Source organism: Coturnix japonica, chromosome 2 (genome assembly GCF_054131305.1).
Source record: "Coturnix japonica strain WE chromosome 2, WE-NBRP24, whole genome shotgun sequence".
NCBI lineage: Eukaryota > Metazoa > Chordata > Aves > Galliformes > Phasianidae > Coturnix > Coturnix japonica.
In genome coordinates, this window is record NC_140664.1 from 4,762,767 (window position 1) to 4,789,068 (window position 26,302).

The window sequence follows — 26,302 nt, forward strand, 5'->3', positions numbered from 1 at the left end:
TCTTCCACTTTACTGCTTGTTCCATTCCCTACAGAAATACAAAACACCCCCAGAATAACCCCCTGGCCTCCCAAAAGCTGCTGATCGACCTTCACAGCGATAGACTTCATTTCCATGCACTCATTTTGGACATAGAGCGGCATCCCTGAGCCCCGACACTTCTCCTGAGAGCAAGTGCCCTGCGTGCTCCCCCTCCCCCCCCCCATCCCCCTGCCGAGGCTGTGGGGTAGTATCCCACACCCGTGCCCTTCCATCTCTTTGGGTGCCGAGGAGTTCAGGGTGCTGGGGCAGCTGTTGCGCCGAGTGGTGCTGCCGCCGTGGAGTTGGGTAACCATAGCAACAGCATCATCGCCAGCATCCTCCTCCTCCTCACCCGCTCTCCTCCTCCTCAGCATCATCAGGAGCAGCAGCAGCAGCCCTGGCAGGAGCCAGAGACCGGCAGCCAAAGCTGCAGCCAGCTGCTTGCCCGCCCCTACCTGCACCGTCACCCCACCACGGCACTGGCCCCGCTGCTCTCCACAGGGGGCAGAAATAGGGGAGAGGGAGCGGAGGGATCCCGCACAACCCAGGTAAGAGCCTGCTGGCAAACTCCCCGCGATCGATGTGCTGTGTGCCTGCTGTGTGTTTGCGTGCGAGTGTTAGTTGCTAGTTTTCCGGCTTCCAACGGCAGTGTGATGACAATTCAAGGCAAGCAGGTTTTCCAGCTCCTATTTCCCATCTCTGCCATACTGTAACCTCTCCCTCTCCTGCATCGCAATAGATGAGGAATAAGGAATTATATTTTAAAAGGTTGTTTGGGAATGAAGTGACTGGGGCACCCGATGTGATTAAGAGTGCTGAACGGCTGTGCTTCCAAAATAAAAGTGGGCAGCAGCCGCACAGCAAAGGTTGACATGGTAATTAATAACCCCTTAAAAAAAATGTCATGTGACAACACACTTCTGCCTCTGCCCACTCCACAAATAAATCTCTCTCATCGTGTTCAGCAGAGCTGAAAGCCAGAGAGGTGTGTGATAGCAAAGACCAGAAGCCTCACTGTAGTCCAGCAGGTTCACCTTAAGTGCTTTAAAGCCAGACTGAATCATTGCAATACCAACACAATCATATATCTGCACATATGTATACACACATATGTATTCGTAAAAATGCTGTTCTTGTCTTTATACCTTGTAAGAAGAAAAATATATCTTCTTAAAGATGTGGGTGTGATGGCCAAGCAGTGAGATCCTCACTTCATCTCTGTATGAGAAAGCGTGAATGCACACAAAAAGGCAAGAAAATAGATCTAATTCAGAGGTGTAGGGAGCCAGTCCATGTTGTTTTAAAAAATGAAGGGATCCAAAGCTTTGGAGTGTCCTTGTGAAGGAAAAAATGTCTGTGGATGAATGTGTACATGCCTGGGGAGTGCAAAAGAGGAGAGAATAAGAAGTAAGTTTAAGCCCAGCAGTAAGTGTTTGCTATGTAATGACTGCAGAGAGAGAGCTCTTCTTTCCACCTCCATATAAGTAGTATTTATATTGTTATTCTCCCTCTCACTTTTTTGGACAGCAGTAAGGAGAGCTGCTGTTGCTGTCTCTGTCTCCTCTAACACCCCGCTCTCTGTCTGATGTCCTTATGTTCCCCTGTCCTCCCTACAACATCCCTGTCTGCATGGCTGGAAATGCCCCTGGCTTAAATAATGATAAACATTCTAACAGAAAGCTTTTGAGCTTGTCCCATAAGATGACACAGTCATTACTCTACTTCCTTATTTATACTATAGGGACACTCTGGATATGACCCCATGCCAGGTATTATAATAAAGGGGCATACTTGTTTTATGTGAAACCTGATTTGAAAATCACAGGGCTTTTTTGTCACTTGCTTGCAGATCCCTCTACAACTACCTGGAGCTAGGAGATAGTCTGTGATTTCCAAAAGAGGTATAGACAGAATTGGACCCACCTTTTCACTCTGATCACAAACATCTTAGTCCTGCAAGCAACAGCAAAGCAAAGAATTTGGATAGGCAGGACCTTGTGCTCTTATGCAGAAGTGTTGTAAAAATCATCTAGGGATGACTTCCCATTGCAAGGAAACTTGGTAGGGTGAGGGATAGGAAAAGAAATCAGAGGCAAAGCTTTGGAACAGATGCTTCAGTTTGCAATATAATTTCCTTAAGAAGCCTGACCTTATCACCACTACAGGTCTACCAGGGGCTATTTGACCCTTGTTAGGAACAGTTCTCATGGACAAGGTATTTAACAAAAGGGGATGATTTTGGATTCTTGTGTTAATTAAATATAGGAACTGTAAGACCGCAGTTGTCAGGACGTGGAACCAGCAGAGCCACACGGTGTATTTCTGCATAATTTTTGCTGTATGCCTCAAATCTAGAGAATATTTCAGTTTTGCAACTTCCACTTGGCAATAGCAGAGAACAAAAATACCTACGAAAATGCCCTGAAATGATCATATTTCTGGCACAGGGACATCAGAGGCAGGATTAAAACTGTGTTTATATGTGTTGCAGAGATCTAAAATACATAATCAAGGGGCACATCAGTACGGCATGGAGCAGTGATCCTCTCATCAGTACAGCAAATGACTGAAGGTCAAAGGGCTTTGGGGATTACATATTAACACCCTGCAAATATTTGGATGTAGTCTTATTTTGCTGCTTGCTGGCTTTGGGGAGATGATTATGGGGAAGTCAGAACTCATCCATGGACTTCTGATTACTACAGGGAGGCAAAACTTCTCCTAGAAATAGCTCTGGGAAAGGCAGGAAATGTGTATTTTTTAAAAGCAGTGTTTTGTCAGAAAACTCCTCTGTGAAAGAAGCACTGTAAACTGCTTTTTGCTTATGGAAAGTTGGGACACGTTATCTGACCTCAGTGTAAACAATAAAGATTCTTTTCTATATCAAATAACCAATTTTTAATGCTTGGTGTACCCCATCCCAACACCTCCCTTTGCTTAGATGGGAAAGCTTTTTTATTTTACCTTTTGTCTTGTTCAATTATATTGATTTGTATAGTAACAGAACACTGTATTTCTATTGTTTTGTGCACAGCTGTTAACATCTGGTCTCTTGATGACCACATAGTGTTGCTTACTAGCACATTTCTAAGGGGAAAAAGCTATTTTTGTATCTAATGGTATTATTAAGCACCTTTTAAAATCCAGATCCTTACCCTCATTAGTCACCCGCTGTGTCTCTTAGAGCTCAGAACAAAAGGAGACTTGTACTGTAGTTGTTGTTTAGAAGTCAGTATTTGCCAACAGGTTGAAACAGGCATTTCTGAAATGCGGCAAGCCAGTGCTTTTATGTTTATTGTTTTTTAGATAAGGAAGCTGCCGTTTTCTAGATTCTACCATACAGTAATCTGAGTCAAGAGATCTGATGATCAATGTTGTACCTGGCATCCAGTTTAACAATGCTATTCATTTGATTTTGAGGCTCTGCGTAGACTGCCTTTTATTACTCCATTCAGTAATCATATGCTGTGATTTTCCTTGTTGCAATACTGTAATTGTCTGCCTTTACACTATACGCACATCGGCTAGATCTGCTGCTTAATGAGGCAGACATGTAACCATAGAAAATAAAAGTTTTCCCCAAGAATAAGGGGAGGGTGAGATCAAACACTGGGCACTTTATCAGTTTAGACCCCTTGAAATTATCAGGAGCTATAGGGCTGATAAGGAAATAAGCTATTATTTATTTATTTATTACATCATCTTCTCAGGTGTTCAGTCTGGTATTGGCAGGTTCTCTTCAAGTCCAAACTGTACCTGTGCTCATGTAATATGGACATTTGTGTCCACTTAGCAGATACTTTACTTTTGGTTCACCTTGAAGGGGTTGGAAAGTTGTGTATGCTCTCTGTAGAACCCTTCCAACTGAACTATGTGCTGCTTTGTTGTATTCTATACCTTCTAGACCATGGAATATCTCCTTTCTTGTCTATCGACTCAGTAGAGACTCTTGGCTTTTTTGTTCAGCATTTCCTGGGATCCATCAGCTTCTTTGGTCATAGGTTAAAACCTTCCCCAGGTTGGTGAGATGGGCTGTGAGTTTGTGCTTCCCTCAGCACAGCCACAAGGCTTTGTCAGAAGCGCGTCTAAGAGCATGAGTAGTGCAGGTATCTCCCTGTTCATTTCCTCTCACCTTTCTTATGTTGTTAATAGGTGGATGGTCAGGTTAGATGATCTTAGCGATCTTTTCCACCCTTAATGATTCTATGAGTCCATTTTTGCACACTAGCAGTGCCTTACATGCTGCAAGGAAAGCAGGGGCTGTGATGCAGCCTGCTGTTAGCTGTTGCTAACCTGCTCCAGGATGTAATGGGCTGTAATATATATGTATTTTCTCTCTAATCCTATTATTAGTGTTAAGAATCTATAGGAAGAGAGGTGGCCAGCAGAGACAGGGAGGTGACTGTTCCTCTACTTTGCCCTCGTGAGGCCCCATCTGAAGAACTGTGTCCGAGTCTGGGGTTCCCAGTACAAGAAAGAGAGAGATTTGGAGAGGTTCTAGAAAAGGGCCACAAAGACGTTAAAGAGGGCTGGAGCATCTCCCCCACAACGACAGGCTCAGGTTGCTGGGCTTGTTTAGCCTGGGGAAGAGAAGGCTGCAGGGTGACCTCACTGATCCTATAAACAGGAGGGGATTCAACACTGTACAAGGGTAGATAATAGCAGGAAAAGGGGAATGGTTTTAAATTAAAGGAAGGAAGATGTAGATTGGATTTCAGGGGGAACTTCTTTACTATGAGAATGGTGAGGTTCTGGAACAGGCTGCCCAGAGAGGTTGTGGATGCCCTATTACTGTAGGTGTTCAAGGCCAGGTTGGATGGGGCCCTGGGCAGCCTGGTCTAGTAGGCCCTGCCTGTGGCAGATGTGTTGTAGCTTGATAATCCTTGAGGTCCTTTCCAACCCAAGCCATCCTATGATTCTGTGATTCTGTGCAGCTATCCAGAAGTTTTACATTTCCTCTGTCTGCCTGCAGCAGGTGGAGCATCCCAACAAAGTGGAAAAAAGAGAATTCCTTTTCTGTCCTAAGATGCTGCCGGCATCCATGTGTTAATGCAAATCAGTAGAGAATCCCTTGCAGGGGGGAGTACTCTCCCCAGTCCTCCCACAGCTTCCAGATATCTGATGGCATTCCCTTGTCTATCCCAAGATCAGACATGCTATGGTGTGGTCTTCATGTGATTGGAGCACCCTTACCTCAGATATGGCTATATATTAGTACTGAAAAAATAAGTTTATATAGTTGAGTCAGAAAAAGGGTGATTCTAGTTCTGCAGGAGTCCACAGAAAAATCCTAAGTGGGCAAAGAGAGTCACACTGTTTACTTGTCTTGCTGCAGCTGAGACAGTGTAGGATAACTGCGATATCCTGTCATATCCTTGATGTGATGTGTGTTGTGTTTTCTCATCCTTAGGATTGTAGACATAAGACCTCCTGCTGGTATACATATTTATAAAGTTGCTGCTTTTTTACCTTCTGATTTGTTTTCAGTGGACATAATAATGTATATTTGTTCTAGTTTTTATTTATGTAGTGTTCTCATGGATATGCAAGATCTTACACATAGTATTGGACTTTAAAGGAAGAATTGTAGATGTCAGTCTTTATACTGCATAGCTGTACTGATAGCGCATAGCAGTGGTGCTACAAGAAGTCAGCATCTGTCTCTTTGGCATGGAGATTTCAAGTTCTGTTTTCCTGGTAGTAGTGTGGCTCTTAAGGATTCATAGCATGCAGCACAACGACAAGTGGGGCTTTCTTAATGTAATTCAGCTTAGGGGAGACAACTCATCTGCTGCCATCACTGAGTGGCATGGGGAACAGCAGGCTCTTTCTTTGTCCAGTCTGATTGGCAAATGAATCTCTTGTGTTGTGTTTCTATCCAGATCTGTGGACTTGAAAAGAATCTGGCTCTGCCAGAATCTTTTAACACACAAATTTGTCTCCTAATATCTTGATAACGCTACATTTATTTCCAAGGCTAAGAAGCAGTGTGCTGTGAGGATCTTATGGGGAACATGAGCATTACTTGGAGGATGTGGCTTGAAGGAAACACTGTTTGCATCTTATCCAGTTTATCAGCCCCTACTTCCATAAGCACTGTTTCAAAGATGGAACAGTAGGAAAAGGAAGCCTTTTTTACTGAAAGTATTTCAAAAAGAGAGCAAGAGGACCAGCATTTTCCTCTCTGACTCTCCTACAACCATGGTGTTTCAGTAGGAAAATATCCATTCCTATTATATTATCTCCCTCTCCTGTTCACTCCTATCCTCTTGTTGCTTCCCAGTGGCTGTGACTTGGCTTCACTGCAGACAGATGATTCTTGTTTGTGTAACCTTATGGTCTCGCTAAAAATTCAGTTGGCTTCTGAGCACCAGCACTGAGGGTGTCTACGTGAAATCACAGCGAAATGATTCTGTCTGTGTAAGAAAATCTCCCGTTTGTTCTGTTCTACAGATGATGGAAAAGAATGGGGCAGCAAAAAATTTTGGAAGAGCAGTTCTCTTTGAGAAACCCTCTTCTGGATTTGTATGATCTAAGTAAATCTGTGTTATGGCTGATTGTTTGGCTTCTACAGAGAATTAACCTCTGAGCTACACAAATGAAGCACAAGGCGCAGATTTGCTAGTTGCTGGTACCTGTGGCAGTTGCCCACCCTCTGTGTGATTGAGCACCTGAGCTCAGTAGGTAGTAGCATAGTTCCCAACTCGCCCATGCCTTAAGGCATGGATCTCTATGAGACAAATCTGATGGATTTCAGTAGAGCAGAGTGGTGTCTGCTGCTGCAGGGGACTTCTTACAGGTGCTCACAGGCTACACCACACTGCATAAATCTATTCTACACCATGCAGCAGTGCAGCTTTATTTATTTTCTTTGTCTTCCTGTCTTGGTTTAAAATCTCAGCTGAAAACTTTTTTTCTGTCCATGTATCCTCATTGTTTTCTTCCTTTTTCCTTTTCCCTTTGCAGCTGCATTTAAGCTGAGCTGTGTGAGGATACAATTTTCCATGGTACATGTTACAGAATATAAAGTTGCATTGTGTTAGGTTCTAGAGTGCCTTGCTCAACAGCCAGCTAGTTGTTTCACTGATGCAGTCGAGGGGATGCTTGCCACTGACCTCAGAAACAGCAGGATTCATCCCCATGCACAAAAGGCTTTTCAGAAGGAAAGATAATGCACAAGGGTGTACAGAAACTGTTGATCGAGAAAGGCATGGAAGCCTGCACCATGTCAATGGAAAGGCTTTTGTTGACTGTCCTGGATGGATCAAAGTCACACTCCTGTTTCAACTTGGGATGTCACATCCACTAGAATGTTCCTCACCTTTGTGTGAGGAACTGAGCAACAAAGTCCAGGGCACCAGGAGGCAGAAGAGGGACAAGGTGTAGAGAAGTTATGTTGGGAAGGCCACTCTTTTTTGCAAGAGTAAACATCTGCAGATTGGCCCAAAAGGAAAAGGATCAACGATTCCACAGTGTTATGTTAAATGTGCCTGGATGGTGGGAAAGTGAGGAAGATGTTGGGAATCTGGGAGTAGATTTAAATTGCATCAGTTCTATTGTCTGTAGAGAGAAGAAACATTGTTGGAGGAAAGAAATAGTGAGAAATGATCAGCAGTCTCCTGCTAATTTTGAGTAGCACTGTAGATTAAACCTTGTTTTCTTTAGATGACTTGCACTGGTAGTGGGTGACATTAGTGCTTTATTAAACTTGCCGTGCCAAGCAGCTCATTGGTTTTGTGTAGCTTATAATAATACCCTAATTGTGAAACAGAAGGTGGGATAACTCGGCATCAGAAATTGGAATGCAAAAATAGTTGCTGCCAGATGAACTAAAAATACACAACAGCATAACTCTTGCCTACAGCAGCACAGGCTGAACACACATCAGGTTCTGGCAGTGGGGACAAATGGCTTTCCTTTGTTTTCAGCAGCTGCTGATCATCAGTGCTGGCTGGTGACCCACAGAAGTCACTGCCAAGCTCCACCTTAGGTGCCTGCTAGGCTTCCTGTAGCAAGTTAATTAGTATCCTCAGCAAGTTAACCATTATCCAGAGCAATAAACAAGCTATGCAGGGTGACTACAGAAGCCAGTTCATTGTAGCGTGGGCATACCTGATCATGGCAGTGACCAACAAGTTGGGAGTGATCTGCAGCAAGGACAGAGGGTCCTCTCTTCTTCTACTATACCCTCCTGCTGTGGGGATAAACAGCAGATGCTACAACTGCTGCTGAACTGTGTGCCTTGGAGTGTTCTCTACACGAGGGTTGTTTGTGCTCAAAGTGATTTATCCACTATTCTCTGCAGCTTCTTGGAACAATCCCACCCTGTCAACTTGGGCATTACAGGGGTGAAATTTGATTTACCATGTGCTTGTTTTTCTGCTATGAACTTTGAAGTCTCTGTGCCAATATACGTCAAGTGGCATACATGCAGTGGTGATGGGGGACCATGAAATAGGTTCATTAGATTTAATTAGGAGACATCTAATGCCAGCATCAGCCATGCGACACAGAACATTGTCAGATATTAGATCAAAGACAGGGCACATGCTGTAGAATAAGAAAGGTGCTCTGTGAAAAGAGATAATTAACTGTATTGGACACAAGTGATGAGGCATCTTCCCTGGAGATCGGACACAAAAGCAACATAGAGCTGAAAGAATGAAGACAAATAACAAGAATTTGAAATTCTTGCAATACAAATAATAAATCCCAGTTTTGGTGGGAATCCTTCACTGTTTTGGAGACAGAGACAGCTGTTGTTGAGATATGAAGGGCAAAGAGAGACTCTTTTGCTCAACACACCTGTAGGTGGCAGGAGTGGCTGGTGGCTAAATTCACATTCATGCCTATTTTTCCTTCCCTGAGTCATGCATCTTCTTACAGTACAAAACAGGTACTTTGCTCAGAGCAGAAAATGGCAGTATACTGCAGAACTGTAGCTAACAGAACTGTTTGAAAGGTTCAGCCTACAGGTAAGCCCTCTTTCTTTGATGCACTTAAGCTTTTCTTCTGCCTATTTTCCTTCCATGATGTGTTACAAGCACTAAGTCTAAGGACATGATTTTCCTTGTGTCTCATCTAATGCTTCTTGGTATCAGGAAGATCTGATGTAAACAGGCCAGGAAAAGCACAGAGGTTGTTTATCCTGCTGTAGTTGCTCTTGGGCTTCTCTGGGCTGAAGTTATTCTGAATAAAGGGAGCATCAGGAATGAGAAACTACTTTCTGGGAGTGCAATTCCATTTATTCTTCAATGAAACAAATGCAAAAACCCATTTTTTCTCGTAGGAGAAGTTCATAGGATAATTCAGGTTGCAAGAAACCTCTGTCCCAAGCTCTTACTCAAGTCAGAGTCAGCCGTGAGTTCAGACTAATTTATGTATGGGTTTGTACATACTGGCTTTTTCCAGTCCAGCTTCCTATCCATGTATTATGAAAAGAAGATGGCCTGTAAAAGCTTTGGAATGGTCAGGATGAAGGTCAGCAGCATCTTTCATGGAAATACCATATTCAGAGATGGAAACATTTCCATGAGGATTTCATACTGTAGAGATGCCTAGAGGAAGGTGGCAGACACTGAGACATGCAAAGTGTGATAGAGAAGATGAACTTCTCAGTTGCATCCTTGGGTTGTCTTGGGTAGGCTTATTCCTAGGCATAAGTAATTTCTTCTTGGGGGGTTTTGGAATGCCAGAAGGAAAGTGTGGATGTTTATAGTGAAATGAGCTTGGCTTGCTCTACTTCTGTACATGGCAGACAATTCTTTTCAGAGATAATGCCTTACATCAGTGATGCAGTTATGGCTGGTTGGAGACCTTTTTCCCATACCCAAGATAAGGCTTGGAGGATGACTTTTGGAAGAACAATCCATTTGGAAGCAATAATCACCAAGAAAAGATTATTTTAGAAAATAATCACTTATTCATTTTCCCCTTATCTCTTTTTCCCACCAAAAGTTTGGTTTAAAATAATTTTTGCTTTCAGGAGCAATATCGCTGATAATCAGAAGCCTCTCATTGTAAGAACATTTTAGAAAGAATTTGAGGACCAATTATATAAATGTTTCCCTTTTGTAAAAACAGCTTGGGACTTGTAAACATACTCGGTCCACATCTCTCTAAATAATTCATCGTGATGAATTATTTAGTTGTATAAGCTATGTTTCATGTAAGGAAATGCTTTTCTTAATGCAGATTTTCAGATAATTTCCAAAGGGGTAGCTGTCATTTTGTTCTTTTCTTTCTGTCTGCGGCGTGATTGATTTTTTTTGTCATGAGTGTGTTCTTCAGGAGTGGCTGATGCTTGTCAAGGTGACTCCCTCAGCAGTGACAATGATGAGACCTTTCAGCAGAATAAGGCTTAGCAGAAGTCAAGGAGTCCACTTACTGTTGTACATGTGAAGAGGGCAGACTTTAGAATCATTGTTCATTTTCCAGAAGAAATCAAAGATGATGACTTCAAAACATGGGAGAGGAGTAAAGAAAACATGGCTATTGCCCCAATTTTTTATCAGTGCACCTTCATTTTTGAGACTTATCTGTGAAATTAATTTCATTTTTGTTCTATTTTTATAGTTTGCTAACTCTCTTGCATTTTCTTTTCTCTCCTCTTCCTTTTTCCTCCCTCACAAACAGATGAGTTTGAAGACAGCATGAATGAAACAAAATGTTGGCATGGTCTAGCTGGATTTGCTGACAAGAAAAACATTGTTAAATGTGAGACATATGCTTTAATGTGTGACTGTAATTTTATAGAAACTTTTGTATGTTGTGGTTGGCAATGGAATCCTTGTAGCCTGTTCTGGCTAGAAGGAACAGTGTTTCTTAGTCTTAAGACAGACACACAATCTGAAGTCAGCTGAAGTATGAGTGGTGGAGTGAATCTTGGTTATGAGCAGTTCCACATCCACATCCAAGTGTGGATGGTTATACAGCTACGGTGCAGTTGTGATAAAGCTGATGATAATCTCATTATCAGTAGTTCTCTTTTCTGTCTCCATCCCACATTTGACAATAAACTACCTGGAGACTCTGCAGCTCTATTTACTCCCACTGTAGAGCTCCAACTTGCACTGGACAAGCACATCTTCCCCAGGAGTTCATGGCTGGAAAACCAGAGGGTTATTGACTCCAGGTTGTCCTGTGAGACATTGTGCAGCCAAGACCACTGGGGTGGAGATGTATGCCCCCTTGCTTTTGTGGTCTGGTCATGCAGTCTGGGAACTTGTTGAGCTGCAATCAAGTCAGATCTTCCCACTTACAGAGAAATTTGCACAAAGCCCCATTCTCCCCTTACCTTCTTACTCAAAGATCTCCATGCAAAAAGGCTGTTGCTAGTTTATGTATGGGAAGATGGTGTCATGTGAGTGTTCACTTTTTAAATGAGATTCTGGTCATGGGTAGAATTTAATTAGCTTTGCTTCAGTTTTCTGTGGTGGCTTCATTTTCACCTAAAGTAGTTTCCAACCTTCTCTTGAACAGGGAAGAGGAATAGCTATTTCTAAGCCATTACACAAATAGGCTTTTAAACGCCTACTTTAGGATAGAAAGTTCACACAAACAGACTTTGTGTCTAAAGGAGAACCTGGACAAATAGTTGAGGGAGAACTGTTTCCACTGTATGCCTGTCATTCCACCAGGTGAATCCAGCTTTATTTACTCTCAAAAGATGGAACACACTGTGGACATCCTTGTCCTTAGATCTATTATCCAGGTGCCTTTGCTTCTTGTTTTCAAGTTTCCTGCAATATGGAGTATGGTGATCTTCTTGTCTCAGAAGAGGTCACATGCAGGCATCCTGCCTTTGTCATTCAGGTTTCCAAACTTTATTGGCTTGGCAAGATGCCCCTTCTCTCATGACTAGTTAGTTGCTGTACTACAAGAAGAAAAATAATGCTGAAACAACCCTAAGCACTGCTTCACATTACAGACTGTAGTGGTAAGATGTAGTTAGGGAGTCAATGGTTTATTTGGAAAAAAAATGTAGCCTATTCGGAGAAATTGATTTGAACTTTGAGATTGAAAAGGCCCATGAGTCACCTTGGATAGTAGAAGCACTATAACTACCTTAGCTTGGTGCCCAGCTGCACCAGAAAGCCACTGTGAACTACCCCATGTGGTGCGGTCCTCTAGCACTGCCCTATCTCAGCCATCCTTCCCTTGCTCCCTGTAGAGATTGTTCCGAGGCAGCTTATGCACACCTCTGTGGTGGTTCAGATATTCAGTACCCTTTGTTTGGAGGAATAATTCAGTGTTTTGTGTGGGCGCATTTATGGGAACACACAGCTCCTCTTAAAGAGATACTTATGTTTCTGGTGGTTGCAGAGGTAATGGCAATACATTAAGGAAAAAAAAAAAAAAAAAAAAAAAAGGATATTTTGGTGGAGGAAATTTCCATTATTCACCAGTTATTTGCAGGCAGTTTTTTAAATTGTGAATATGTTATTTATATTTTAATAGCTTTTCCTGTGCAGGGGGAGAAGGATGGTTGGAATTTGATTGCCAAAGGGATGAGCTATATGATGGAACAGTTTTGAGTTGGAAGGAACTTTAAAAATCATCTTATTCCAACTCCCCTGCCATCAGCAGGGACACTTTCCATTAAACAAGGTTACTCAAAGACCCATCCAATATATCAAGGACAGCCTTGTGAAAAGAATTGCGCATTAATGTCTTGTACTTGCAAATGCTGTTAGGGTGACAATGAGTAACTCCTTTCCAGATGGTGGATGGGCCATTCAGGTCCCATCTGTGGTGTCTGACTGTGGCATGTGGTGCAGTCTGAGCTGATGGTGCAAATGCCAATGTGAGGGGCTGTAGCTGCTGGAGGAATCTGTGGCCCTTCTCCAGCCTGTGAGTAGATAGTCTTGTTGCAGGACCATACTGCATGATGCTAATAAGGTACCTGATGGGTCAAAGAGCACTGATCTTAAACTTTTATTTTTCTTCTTGGCTTTTTTTTTTCTTTTTTTTTTTTCTTTCTGTAGAGCATACTGCATTTTGGAAGCTTATTCCAGAAAATTTCACTCCTGTTTAGTGTCCTCTTAGGACAGCTTAAACATTGCTGAGTATATGTTGAGAAGTAAACTTAAATAGTTGTTCTCTCTCCACTGTTGTGCAATATGATACACAACTATTAAATTCAGTGGCTGCTCTCGCAGGGTCTGCAGCTCAGACAAGTGGGTTATCAGCAGGAATCTGAACTGTTCATGTATTAATTTTTTCTCTCTTTCAGTATGGAGCAATAGAACTGCGAAAATGTAAAAGGCTTTCTTTTAATTTTAGGAATGTTATTTATCTCATTTTGCTTATGAATCCTTGACAAGTCTCAGCAAATCAACTGTGAGCCCCAAATTAGAGTTGTGTGTATTAAATCAATGATCTAGGAAAAAAAAAGGAATAAGCAACAAAGCAATAAAGTTGTAGGAAATGTGAAATTATCAATCTCAGCATGCAGAAACTTAACAAATGCGTATGAAGGAAATAGAAATTCTTTGTTGATGAATACAAGGTAATGTACAATGGAAATAAATAATTTGAATGTCTCAATACCCCTTGTTATGTTCTGTATGCTCTTCTAAAACTTAGTTTGTGAATAAACTGGAAACTAAGTGCACTCTAACCCTTTTGGAAAGCTCAGACAGTTTTATTTTGAAGTGCCTACTTTCATTTCATCTTTCATTTGTCTTGGGGAACCATTCAAATAGAATTGAAACAAACAAACAAACAAAACTTCCCCAAACAAACAAACCAAAACCAATAAGACAACACAAATGAAACATGCTGATTCATTACAACACAAATTTTCAGATCTATCAAGATATTTTATATCTGTTGAAAATGCAGTTCTGTGGGAAATACGGGGTTTTCATTTTGAATCTGAGCGCATATAAACATACACCTACTCACACAGTCAGGCAATTTCTTTCTATAGGTCCCACAGCATGCTCTCCAAAACATTGCACTGTCTTATCAGAAGTATAGAATCCTCTAAAATAGTGCATTTTAAACTGGTTCTTGTCTTCTATGTATTCTATATTTTAAGTAGAAAGTTTCAGAAGCAGGCAACCAGAACTATTAGCGATAGAAAGACTTTTACACTTTGGATTTGCGAAGAATTAAAACGTTTTTTTTCAGTTGTGAATATGAAAAGCCATAACTGAGAAATCAGTTATTGAATTTTAAGCTCCTATCATAGAAATTAATTAAATTAATCAAATGTAGAAGGGTTTTTACACATGTTCTTCAGGTCAGGAAGGTAGCTGACATGCCCAACTAGGTGCAGGAGTGCACTGCGCAACTAGCTGCTGAGTATCTAAGATAATAATCAGATAAATTATTTACATTTTCTTTTTTTCATAATTTTTGGTAATGTAGGGGGAGAATAAAATTCTGTGAAAATGAAAAGCAATGCACTGAATGTAGATTAAAAAATATTTTTAAGCCATGAAGCTCACCAAAAAGAAAGAAGGGGAAGGAGAGGGGGAAAGGGAAGGGAAGGGAAGGGAAGGGAAGGGAAGGGAAGGGAAGGGAAGGGAAGGGAAGGGAAGGGAAGGGAAGGGAAGGGAAGGGAAGGGAAGGGAAGGGAAGGGAAGGGAAGGGAAGGGAAGGGAAGGGAAGGGAAGGGAAGAAGGGCTTAGCAAAATTTAAAGAAGGAAGTGAAAAAAAGAGCAACCACACTATTTAGTTTCACAGACAGTGAAAACTTCCACAGTTACAGCATGAAATTAAAGTCTCTCGTGTCTGTGTAGAGGCTGAAAATGAGATTATATTCCCTTCAGGTTCATTTTTTGCATCAAGTGATATCTGAGCGCAGGTATGACAAAACTTGCTCATCGGTAAATGTAGACTGTTACTTTTCATTGCAGGATAATTTTTACTTCTTACTGAATCCTTTCATTTGTCTTGCTGTTGCATATATGCATATATGCTTTCAGTACTCATCTCTGGTACACTGAAATCAAAGGGTGAAGTCTGATATGTATTTCTTGGTTCATAAGTCCCTATCCATACATAGAAGCCATTGTAGGTTTTTTCTTTATTTCATGCTGATATTGGTAGGCCAGAGTATGCATGTCATTAGACTTTGTTGTATAGACAACTATATTAGTATTTTGCTTTGCTTCTTAAATGTCACAGTGAATTCCTTGCTAAAAGGCATTCATATATCCTGGTGTTGGTGCTGTGTGCTGTCTTCTCCAGTAATATATGTATTTTAAAATATGTTAATTAACTTTCTCTGGTTCTTAAAACTGCAGTGTTCATGATTGCACATTTAAAATATGAAGGCTAAAGGCAGAAAAGCCCTAGTGGGCAAACTTCTTTCTTTTTTTTTTCTTCCCAGCTGAGAAATGCCCCTCCACTCCTTGTCCCCATTTTTCATCTTTGCCAGCATGATATTAAATGGGATTTATCCTTGTGCTTCCTAATCACGTAAGAAATGTTAAAAGTAAAGTACTTACTTTATTTGACTTAGGTGTTTGTCTCGCTGGGAAGCAGAATGTGGGTACTCCATCTTCAGTATCTTCTTTAGCTTTAAAAATTTAACAAGTTCCTGTGATCAACTCAAGTCATTGAAAACTGAATTATATCTGTATCGCCTTCATCTTAGGTGGGCTTGGGGTTGCTTTGTTTTCTCATACAAGAAGATGGATTGTGTGGTATTTTAATGGGCATGATCATGGTAGGTTTGTGTTTGGACTAGATTATCTTAGTGGCCTTTCCAACCTTTGTGATTTTATGATTCTGTGATCATCTACATTCTTCCTTTAATTTGCTGGCTTCCTTTTCTGTACCTGCATTCCTTTTCCTTCTAACCTATGAGCCATCTCCTCTTTACCAAGATCTCAGCATCTTTCCCATCACTCTCTTCTTCTACAGCTCTCTTACCATCTCTCTACATTAGGTAGAGGACAAGTTCTGAGAGGACTTGGTTCCTCTGCTATCTGTATTCTGGAAGGACCCCCATCCTCATCTAATCCAGGGAAATTATAGAAAGAAAATGACAGTTTTTAACATTGTCCTCTGTAAGCATTTGCAACTAATTATGAAAGCTACAGCTACCGTGAGAGCAGATGATAAACTCCTTGAACGGGTCTCTGAAGACTGTATTAGAAACAGATGACTCACAGTTGCACCAGCTGATTGCAAAGAAGTGGGTGGGAGGGGAAGAGGCCACGTACTTTGTTCTGCAAGGTACAAATAAAAGAGCTGTCAGCAGGCCCTGGAAATGAGCAGGGGTGAGTGTAGACTGACAAATATGCAGCAGGGAGATGGAGGCAGCTGAGTCAAAAAAATGAAGCGTGAGCTTGAGCTTTTGAGTCAATTCACACTTTGGAAACATCCTATCCCAACAACAAGAGTGGGAGATCAGTTGAGGAACTGCTGGGTTGTGGAGCTAAGCAGTTTATCACATGAAGTGAAAGATTAATTGGTCTTGCTGTTTGTGTGTAGCTTCTTGAATATAAATGTTTGGAATTAGAATACACTTTGATTTGAGTCAAGTTAGTAAATGCATTTAAGTTCCAGCATTTAGGATAGGGATGAAACTGTCTACATATGTGGCCCAATATGCCTCGCATGCCCCATGATCTCACAGAATTCAGAGTGTGTTGTATTTGTTTTGCAGTAAAACTGCAGCTTTTTTTGTGGAAAACACTGGAAGCTGAGAAAATGTTGCTGTTCAGACCAACTGTAGTTCATAGAATCATAAAATTGTTTGAGTTGGAAGGGACACTTAAAGTTCATCTAGTCCAACTCCCCTGCAATGAGCAGGGACATCTGTAGTTAGTTAGATCAGGTTGCTCAGAGCCTGGACTGTCCAGTTAATGTGTTACAGCACTAGACCAGAAGAGATTTGTCTGCTGTATGAAGCTAAGCTTTGGCTTGTAGTTAGATCCTGAGGCTTACGGAGAAATGTTGCCATGTAGACAAGAGCTTCTACAGGTGCTGCTCCATTGATGGATGATGTTTCTTGTGGGTCCCATTAGTTTGCAGTTTTCCACTGTGAATGGCTCTTTGTATGATTTGTGCTTTTTAATGATAAGTGCAACTACAAACATTGGTATGCTACATTTAGAGATTATAGTATTTGGCAGTAACATTGAGGGTGGTACGCAGGGTTCAGAAGATAGTCATGCACTGAACGTGGTCTTAAACAAGTTAGTTTTGCATGTCTTGTAAAATTCACCCAGCCTAGACAACATATTGTTTTCTGTTCCATATGAGGACATAATGCACTTACCATCTTTAACACACCTTGCTAGGGTTTTTGAGGCATCACTTGGCCTTTTGAGATGTGCATCTTAGCTTGCTACTTTTAGCATACTATAAAGCAGAATATAATCTTGCAGATGGATAGACAGTGGTTGTCAGAGAACTCATGAGTTAAGTTTAGCATGGAGCCAGCAATACATTTCATATTATGAGAATAAGAAGCTATGAAGGACTGGGGGATGAAGACATTGTGAGGATGTAGTCTTCTTGCAGCACAGGAAAGCAGTCCACACTAGTTGATCTGGAAATAAAAATCCCAGCATTGTAGGGCAGGTCAAATCAATTCAGGCAGACACATCATCAATAACTGATTATTTGCAGCTAAAATTAGACTTTGAATTGGCATTTTGTATCTTAATTAAAACAAAGCTATCTTTATCAATAAGCTATGACAACTTTGAGGAGACATTTCCTAGTGAATGTTAATTCTTCAGTCGCTTTTGATTAGTAGATAGGATTGCATTAAAATCGATCCTTCTCCTGAGGTCCATTTGTGTGCTCTTCCTCCGTATTGAATTACATAGCTGGCCTCGTGCCAGGCTCAGGTCCCCCATCAAGACAATGAAATCACAGCCACAGAGATGCTCATTTGTGTTTTACAGTATGCCATTTATTTATTACAATGGGCTCAGAAGACTTAGCGCCTTTGTGAGATGTTATCTTAGGCTTCAGATCTCTGTCAAACTTTATTACTTTCTTTTTGGTTCAGTTTGCACATAGCTGGCTTTTGAAGTTCAGAGGGGAAAAGGTAAGGCAGGAAAACAATGTCATATTTAAAATGTAGGTCTAGTAAGATTTCCCTGGGTGCACAAACTGAATTCCTGAATTTCAGTCTGGGACGAAATGTTACTGGAGGAAATCAGAGAAATGAATTACATTGAAAGGATATGGATCTTTTAAAAAGATGTCCCCATCTAACTCATATGTGGGCTTTGGACAGACAACCTTGAAAGATGCTGTCCCTAAATTGTGCCAAGTTACTAAAACTGTTCCTTTAGGGTCCCTGTGGGTCCCCATGAAGCTGATGGGATTCAGTGACATTGGTCCTCACTGAGCAGAGTGGAGCTCTCGTGTCTTTGTTTTCTGTTTAAAAGTTATTTCTTAGAAATTGAGAGTAATTAAAGCTGTGAATAATCCTTCGTAGGGAAACTGGAAAAGCTTCATAAAAAGTAGCAGAGAAGAGCTGTTGACAGTCTGGGAAGTGTAAGAGCTGGACAGCTTTCCATTTTACTCCCTCCCACCTTTCCCATCTGTAGCTCTTGTCATCAGTCAACAAGCCAGCCAGGAGACAGTGAGATCTAAGGGATGTACATTCCCTTAAGGTTCAAGACTACATCTTTCCTTTCCTCTCTGATATCCTTTAATAGTCAGCGTGCTATGTTCCCTGACCTGCACAGCTGCGATCTGGAAGCTATCTTGCAACACCTGACTGGTTTGGTGGCACTTGGAGTTATATGAGTATCTCTTGAGAGTGGGAACTGATCTCTTAACTGAGCCTATAAGCTTATTTCTAAGCCTGCCAAAGCTGAAATCTGAAGTGGAAACATACATATAATTTAGACAGGAAAAATAAAACATTATGGTATTCCTTACACTGTTGTAAACAATATTCTGTATCACTTTGTTTATGTGATTTGGCATCTCTAGCAGAATTAATGCTCTGTGATGTTGCTAAGAAGGATGCTGTGCCAGAGTGGAATGGAAGTAATGTGGGATGAGAGTGACTGATATTCCTTGAAATGAGGAATATGAAAGATACACAGCAGCAGACTAATTATGTAGCTCGTCTTCTTTATTTTTTCACAGAAGGTCACGTTCCTAAGATTACTGTCAGATGGGGAAGTCAGTAATACACTGTTTTAGATATGATTATTAGTAGATAACAGGTTTATCTTTATATACCTGTGAAGTGTGTTGTTTCTGAAAAAGCAAGATAGACATAATATCTTGTATTTTGCAGAATGAATCTCTCATGGAGGTTCACCTTAAATGTATGTTCAATTTTATTTACTTGATTTTTAATTCATTTATTTATTTATTTATTTATTTATTTAATTTTTGCACTTGGTGCACTTGGACTTGGACTTGGACTTGGAGGAGATGGTTCTTGAGTACTGAACAGTCTTTTCGGGCCTCTCTTCCCTCCAGGACTTTATCTCTTGTTACCCCACCAAGCCGTTCCCTGAAGAGTTTGAAATCTGCTCTTCTGAAGTCCAGAGCAAGATCAATGCACACCGTCTTGAATTCCACCATTTTATCGTCACTGCAGCCAATACCGATTCGTGTTACTCACCATCCCCTCCCTGTCTGTGAGGACAAGGTTCCGCACAGCAGGTCTTTTGGGTTTCTGTACCACTTGGAAGAGGAAATCATCATCAAGACATTCAAGGAACCTGTTCAGTTTCTGGTTCCCTGCTGTGTTGTCCCTCCAACACATATTGGGGTGGTTGAAATCCCCCATGAGGACCATGTTTTGAGAACACAAAGCTGGTCCTATCTGTTTACAGAAGGCCTTGTCCAGCAGTCTGCTCCCTTGACTTCCCTTTAACCCTAACCCATAAGCTCTCTTTCAGCTCTTCATCTGTCCCCAGATGGAACTCTATTGACTCCAACTGGTCACTGATGTAGAGGGCAACACCCCCTCTCTTTCCTGACTGTCTTTCCTGAAAAGTTTATAGCTGTTTATTCCTGCATTCCAGTCAAGAAAGACATCCCATCATGTCTCAGTGATGCCAATGACATCATAGCCCTGTAGGTACACACACACCTGCAACTCTTCTTGCTTGTTCCCTATGCTCTGTGCATTAGTGTGCAAACATTTGAACTGGGCTTCTATTGAGGCCGATTTACCAATTGGAGTTCCCTTATCCTATACCTTAGGTGCTGTCTTACTAGTCTGTGAACTAGCTCCAGGTACAGGGCATCCATTACTATCATTAACCTCAAAATGGGATAGTTTGAGGATCCCCTTCTCTGGGAAATCTAGTTTAAAACCCTCCTCTTAAATTGGAAAAATAGTTGCCTAGAAAGCTTGTTGCTGTATTGTGCTGAGGAGAGAAACCTCCCATGCAAAACCGAAAAAATAAATAAATAAAAAATGAAATAAGACACATTCAAAAGTACAGGACTAATTGGAAAACTCCTTCTGATTGGTTTATGTATTTCAGATGTCTTTGCAAAGCCGTGGAAAACTTGCATGTTGTTTCTTCTGTTCATATTGGGCTTCTGCAGCGTTGTTTCTGGGAAAATAGGGGCCTTTCCACACTGTGTCTCCAAAGACCCTGTGGTGTACATCTGAGTTGTGCTTTCTTGAGACACTGTCTCACTTAACTAGCTCATTTTGTTGTATGATAGCTGAGAAGGAAGATGAGGAATGTTGAATTTTCCTTTTTTTATTTCAGAGTTTCTTCATTCTACTGCGGTTTATATCTCTCCCTGCAAAAAAAATATTTTTTGTTCCATTTCATTTTCATGGACGTTAGTGGCTTTCTCTCAACTCAAAGAAAGCTTTCAGTAAGCAAGCTGGTTCTATTTTTGTGCCTACCTTGCTGTGTGCAAGTTGGAAGTTGTTCCTTATGGCAACAAGCTCCCTACTGTTGTGATGAGCCTTGGGGCTTCCACACACTTGAACTGTGTGGCTGCATTCCACATATTTGTCTCACCAGAAAAGACTCCTTCCTACAGTGAAAAAAGGTGTTTTTCAGACCACTGGTTTATGTGAGGAACTGAGTGGAGACTGCAGATCTTTGATTACCACAAATCAACTAGTTGATCTCTACATGCTTCTAAAGCCAGTGGAGCTGTTGCTTGAATTTGTTTGATTTCACTAGAAATGTGAGGAAACGGATTTTGGGAGCAATCAGTCCAGTAGTGCCAACTCAGTATCTGACAGGCAACATGAAGTAATATCACAAGATAAAGCACAGTGATTCGGAGCATATTGTGCTAGCAAAGTCTCATTCCCCACATTTAGTAGGACTTTATCCATTCAGTACACCACAGTAGATAATTTGCTTATAATTTCTGTAGTTTCTGAGGTACATTAACACTGTTCTTCTAGTGCTAATCACTCTGCTAGTGATTAGAGTTGCTAGTGTTAGAGGGTCTGGGGCAGGGCAGTCAGGTTGGTGCCCAAGTGGCCCTGTAGATAAATGTAGAGAGAGGTGGCAGCACTCTGTGGTCAATTAGTTGCCAGTGTTTTTGATGATATTGCTCAATATGAGACAAAGTAAAGAGTTCAGGACCTACTCTGAAGCAAGAATTAAATTTGATGTGCATTATAAACATCACTGATTATCAGCATAGTGAAAGCATAAGGAGTTTCAACTAGATATTGATACTTTAAGAAATTGAAACCAGGTGTGAAAAGCAGAGAAGCTTTTTTTCATACCTCCTTTCAGCTTCAGTATTGCTTATGCACCTGAGATGGACATGGTCAGTGATTAGAGTCAGTAACTGAGGCAGATAAGATGCTTCTTGAGAGGTCTGCTTACCTAAAACAATCTGCTGGTGCCTAAATGAAACAATTACTGCTACACAAAGTTCTTTTGTCAAGACAGGGATTCTCTGAAGTAAGGTCAAGTTATTTATTGGCTTGGATTAGAGGAGGATTTCACCTGCTAGTTTTTCAGAATTAAGCCCTCTGATGCTTACTGTTGGACAACCAGTAGCTTCTGCAAAAGCCACAGATGGGGGATGAATATTTCCTTAACTGTTTCAGACATGAAATTCTTTATCAGTTTGTGTGCATCCAGCAATTTTTTAATTATAGTACCCAGCACTTACAGATATTTACCTCTTCAAAGTACTGCACAATTATTAGCAAGTTAATTACTGCTTCATTACCCTGTGAAATACCCTGATAGTTATCTTATTATTGGACAGTCCTCCAGTGAATGAGAATAACTATGTAGGTTATAAGAATAGGTCACGTATAGTAGAAAACTCAAATGAATGTTTGCTAAAAGCTGAGACCACCTATCTTATCTGTTCTGAACCAGACTCTGAACAACCTGACCTAGCTTTAGATGTCACTTTTCATTGCAGAGGAGTTGGACTAGATGACCTTTAAGGGCCCCTTCCAGCTCAGAGGATTGTATGATTCTATGATGACTTGCATTGTAAGGTTTGCTAGTATGTAAATCCTGTAATGTGGCAGAAGATTTGAGAATAGGAAGAGTGAAGGGATGTTTCTGCAGTGATAGCAGCAGTTGTGGGAGCTTATCCTGTTCACTTGGGAATGCATTTTGCTGGGAGTGTCTTAATAGACAGAGTGCTGTCATCTCTGAAATCTTCTCCAGAGAAATGGGAATGGAAATGCTGTGGTTGAAAGAATATCTGAAGTGCTGCAATTAAGAGGAAGGTTTGAGTGGACAGAAAATCTGACCTATCATCTTTTTAGAAAAGGGGGGCTTCCATTTAATTAGTATTCTTTCTTTGCCTTCTACAAATTTAAGTATTTCCTTTTAAGAAAATATGATCTAGCTTGAGGTTTAATTAGACTGTTAACCACATTTATCTCCTTTACACAAGAGATCATTCCCTGATGAGGGGGAAAAAGGGAGGTTTTATAATGAGTAATGAAAATATGGCAATTTAGAAAATTAACATAGTGTAGTAGCTGATGCATTATTTTTCTTCTAAGACCAAATATGTTGGGCTGTCAGAGCCTCGAGAGCTAAATGCTGGGAGTGATGGACCCCTAGTGCTAAAGCTGTTCAAACAAGCAGGAGGAAGAGTTGCTTGCTGAGGGCTAAGAAGAGATCTAAATGACATGGGAATTGTTCTGTGCCTAATAAAGTTCCCATTTCTGTTCCCCCTTTTACAAAGTCTACAAATTTTAAAATGCAAATGTGGCTGTTTAAATATATTTATTATACTCAGGAATCTTTAGGGTTTCCACTTGATAGTTTTGCATAGATGTTTTCATGGTGAAGGTATGCATTTAACATTTGAGAGTGATAATGGGATATTTAGGTTACTGGCCTGAAAAGGCAGCATCTCCATCTAATAGCTTTCTCATACTTCCTACCTGGATTGTCTAATGGACTCCATACTGATTTGGCTTAATAAAATATTGGGATTAGAATTTACCAGCTGCCTTGTGAAGGAGGCAACCAACATCTCTTGTAAGAATTAGACTTCCCCCTATCTGACAGTAAAGTAACTGGAAGTTATGGATAGGAGAGACTAGCAAACACCTTCTTAATTTCTGTTGAGACTATATGTTCTTTGTTTGAGACTGTGTGTTCTGAACTCATTCTCTCCTTAGTCTTTCTTTTCTTCATTTCTCTCCTTCATGTATTTGTTCTCATCCTTTGGAACTTTTTTGTTTTTCTTACAATAGGTTATGCATCTGTTTTTCCCAGTACCATGTCTCTGATTTCTGACTTTCAGCTGGAGTTTGTGCTAGAGACAGAGTCAATAATTTGGCCACTAAATGCTCTTGCCAGATTTGTTCCTTGCCACTAAAATAAGACTGACAGAACGTCTCTGTGTTTTTCATTTAAAGGAATGGATTTTCCTGGCAGTACCCTCTAGTAAAAAGGGTGGTTGTGCTGTGAACGTTGTTAATGCATATGAAATTATCTCATTCTAAAATGGATTTAAGATTCTGCTTTATGTGATCAGGAATAAAATCCTGATTTTTTTTAGTTTTTTAGTTTATTCTGGCACTTGAAAATTTAGCATTTTGATATATATATATTCCACGTTGTTCAACATCTTCATCAACAACCTTGATGAAGGGATAGTGACCACCCTCAGCAAGTTTGCTGATGACACGAAGTTGGGAGGATTGGCTGATACACCTGAAGGCTGTGCTGCCATTCAGCAAGACCTGGACAGGCTGGAGAGCTGGGCAGTAAGAAACCGGATGAGGTTTAACAAAAGCAAGTGTAGAGTCTTGCACCTGGGTAGAAATAATTGCATACACCAGTACAGGCTGGGGGAAGACCTGCTGGAGAGGAGCTCTGCCGAGAGGGACCTGGGCGTCCTGGTGGACGACAGATTAACCATGAGCCAGCAGTGTGCCCTTGTAGCCAAAAAAGCCAATGGCATACTGGGGTGTATTAAAAAGAGCGTGTCCAGCAGGTCGAAGGAGGTGATCCTCCCCCTCTACTCTGCCCTGGTGAGGCCTCATCTGGAATATTGTGTCCAGTTCTGGGCTCCCCAGTACAAAAAAGACAGGGATCTCTTGGAAAGAGTCCAGCGGAGGGCCACTAAGATGGTGAAGGGCCTGGAGCATCTCCTCTATGAGGAGAGACTTAGGGAACTGGGTCTGTTTAGCCTTGAGAAAAGAAGGCTGAGAGGGGACTTGATCCAGGTTTATAAATACCTGAGGTGTGGGAGCCATAGTGGTGAGTCTGGTCTCTTTTCAGTAGTGTGTGGGGATAGGACTAGGGGTAATGGGATGAAAGTACAGCATAGGAAGTTCCGCACAAATATGCGGAAGAACTTCTTTACAGTGAGGGTGACGGAGCACTGGAACAGGCTGCCCAGGGAGGTGGTGGAGTCTCCTTCTCTGGAGATATTTAAGACCCGCCTGGACGCCTACCTGTGTGACATGGTGTAGGGAGCCTGCTTTGGCAGGGGGGTTGGACTCGATGATCTCTAGAGGTCCCTTCCAACCCCTACAATTCTGTGATTCTGCGATTCTGTGAAAAGGTTAATGCAGACATGTTGAATAAATAGTTCTGTATGTCGTATTTATATAACCCTTTTCCTGGGCCAGATTCCAGATTTTCTTGATTTCGTATGTTTTATATCTCTTCAGGAGAGACTAATTCTATGTTAATTACTATATCAGAGTTAACTCAGCTAACAAATATGGTTTGTGATTTATAGAACTTTAACAACACTTTACCTGCTAACTTTTTAATGGGATGTTTAATTCTGTTATTCTTAAAAAACAGTATCAATTTAAAAAAATATATTCTATTCAGCTCACTGGCTACATTTCTGTTATTCCTATTATAGAATACCCTAGAAACTCTCCAAGATCCTCCAACATTTAAAATCAGTGGGTTTCCTACATGCACTTGCAGGCACCTAAACTCAGATACGGAGCTGAATTCCTGTATAGCGAGGTTCTTTAAATATTTTGTCATTCTTTGTTAATATGTTCCTGATAGTCAACTCTTTCTCTTTGTTTTGTTGTTGTTCTATCAACCACACTGACTTTGAACACCATTTCATGTGTATTTGATGTAATCTTCACAGGGTGGTGTTACCAACAGATATACTGTGACTAGTTCATCTCATGTTTCTCTGTGTCCCACTGCATTATTGTTTTCCAGCAATGGTAATTATCTGCGCTACCTATGAGTTTCATAATTTGTCCCAAATTTCAGTAATATTCCTGTGACTCTGTGTCTACCAAAACCATCTTGATCTTATTCATTTCAGTCAGATGTTAAAAAGAAAATAAATTCTTGAAGTCCTTAGATGAAGCTTGGAGAGCTATTGTGGAACCAGACATTTAAGCTTTAAAATGTTCTTTCACTGTTTTATCTGTAGCCTGTTTTGGTTTTGTTTGTTTGTTTGTTTTTTGTTAATTTTCTTGTTGTTTGGCTATGCATCTGATGGAAAAATATTTAAAAGCTACAATTGCAGCAGAGAATATCATAAAGATCCCAGTGTTGATCTGTCTCTGAACTGATAAACTCTGACCAGGTCATAGTTGCTTTTGCAAACAATCATGCTGTCTGCAGTGTTTAATATATTCCTTATTTGACTAAATACAAGGACAGGCAGAGAGATCTGGAGGTCTTCAGGCAGGAGAAGAGAAGGCTCTGAGGAGACCTTATAGCAGACTTCCAGGGGCAGGGAGCCTATAGGAAAGACTGGGAGGAATTTTTTAGAAGAGCAGGTAGTGACAGGACGAGGGGAAATGATTTTGAATTGGAAGATGGGACGGTAGATTTAGACTAGATATTAGGAAGAAATTCCTTAGTGTGAAGGTGGTGAGACACTGAAACAGGTTACTCATTGAGGTTGTGGAAGCCCC

At 41.0% G+C, this 26,302-nt stretch overlaps 1 protein-coding gene across 1 annotated transcript in view; it reads left to right on the forward strand.

Moving 5' to 3' along the window:
- Positions 1 to 279: 279 nt before the first annotated feature.
- FAM135B (family with sequence similarity 135 member B) overlaps positions 280 to 26,302 on the forward strand; it is a 178,793-nt gene continuing 152,770 nt past the window's right edge. The window contains exon 1 of the mRNA XM_015856404.3: positions 280 to 569. The gene's annotated coding sequence lies outside the window, so the exon portion shown is untranslated. The remainder of the gene's footprint in view (positions 570 to 26,302) is intronic.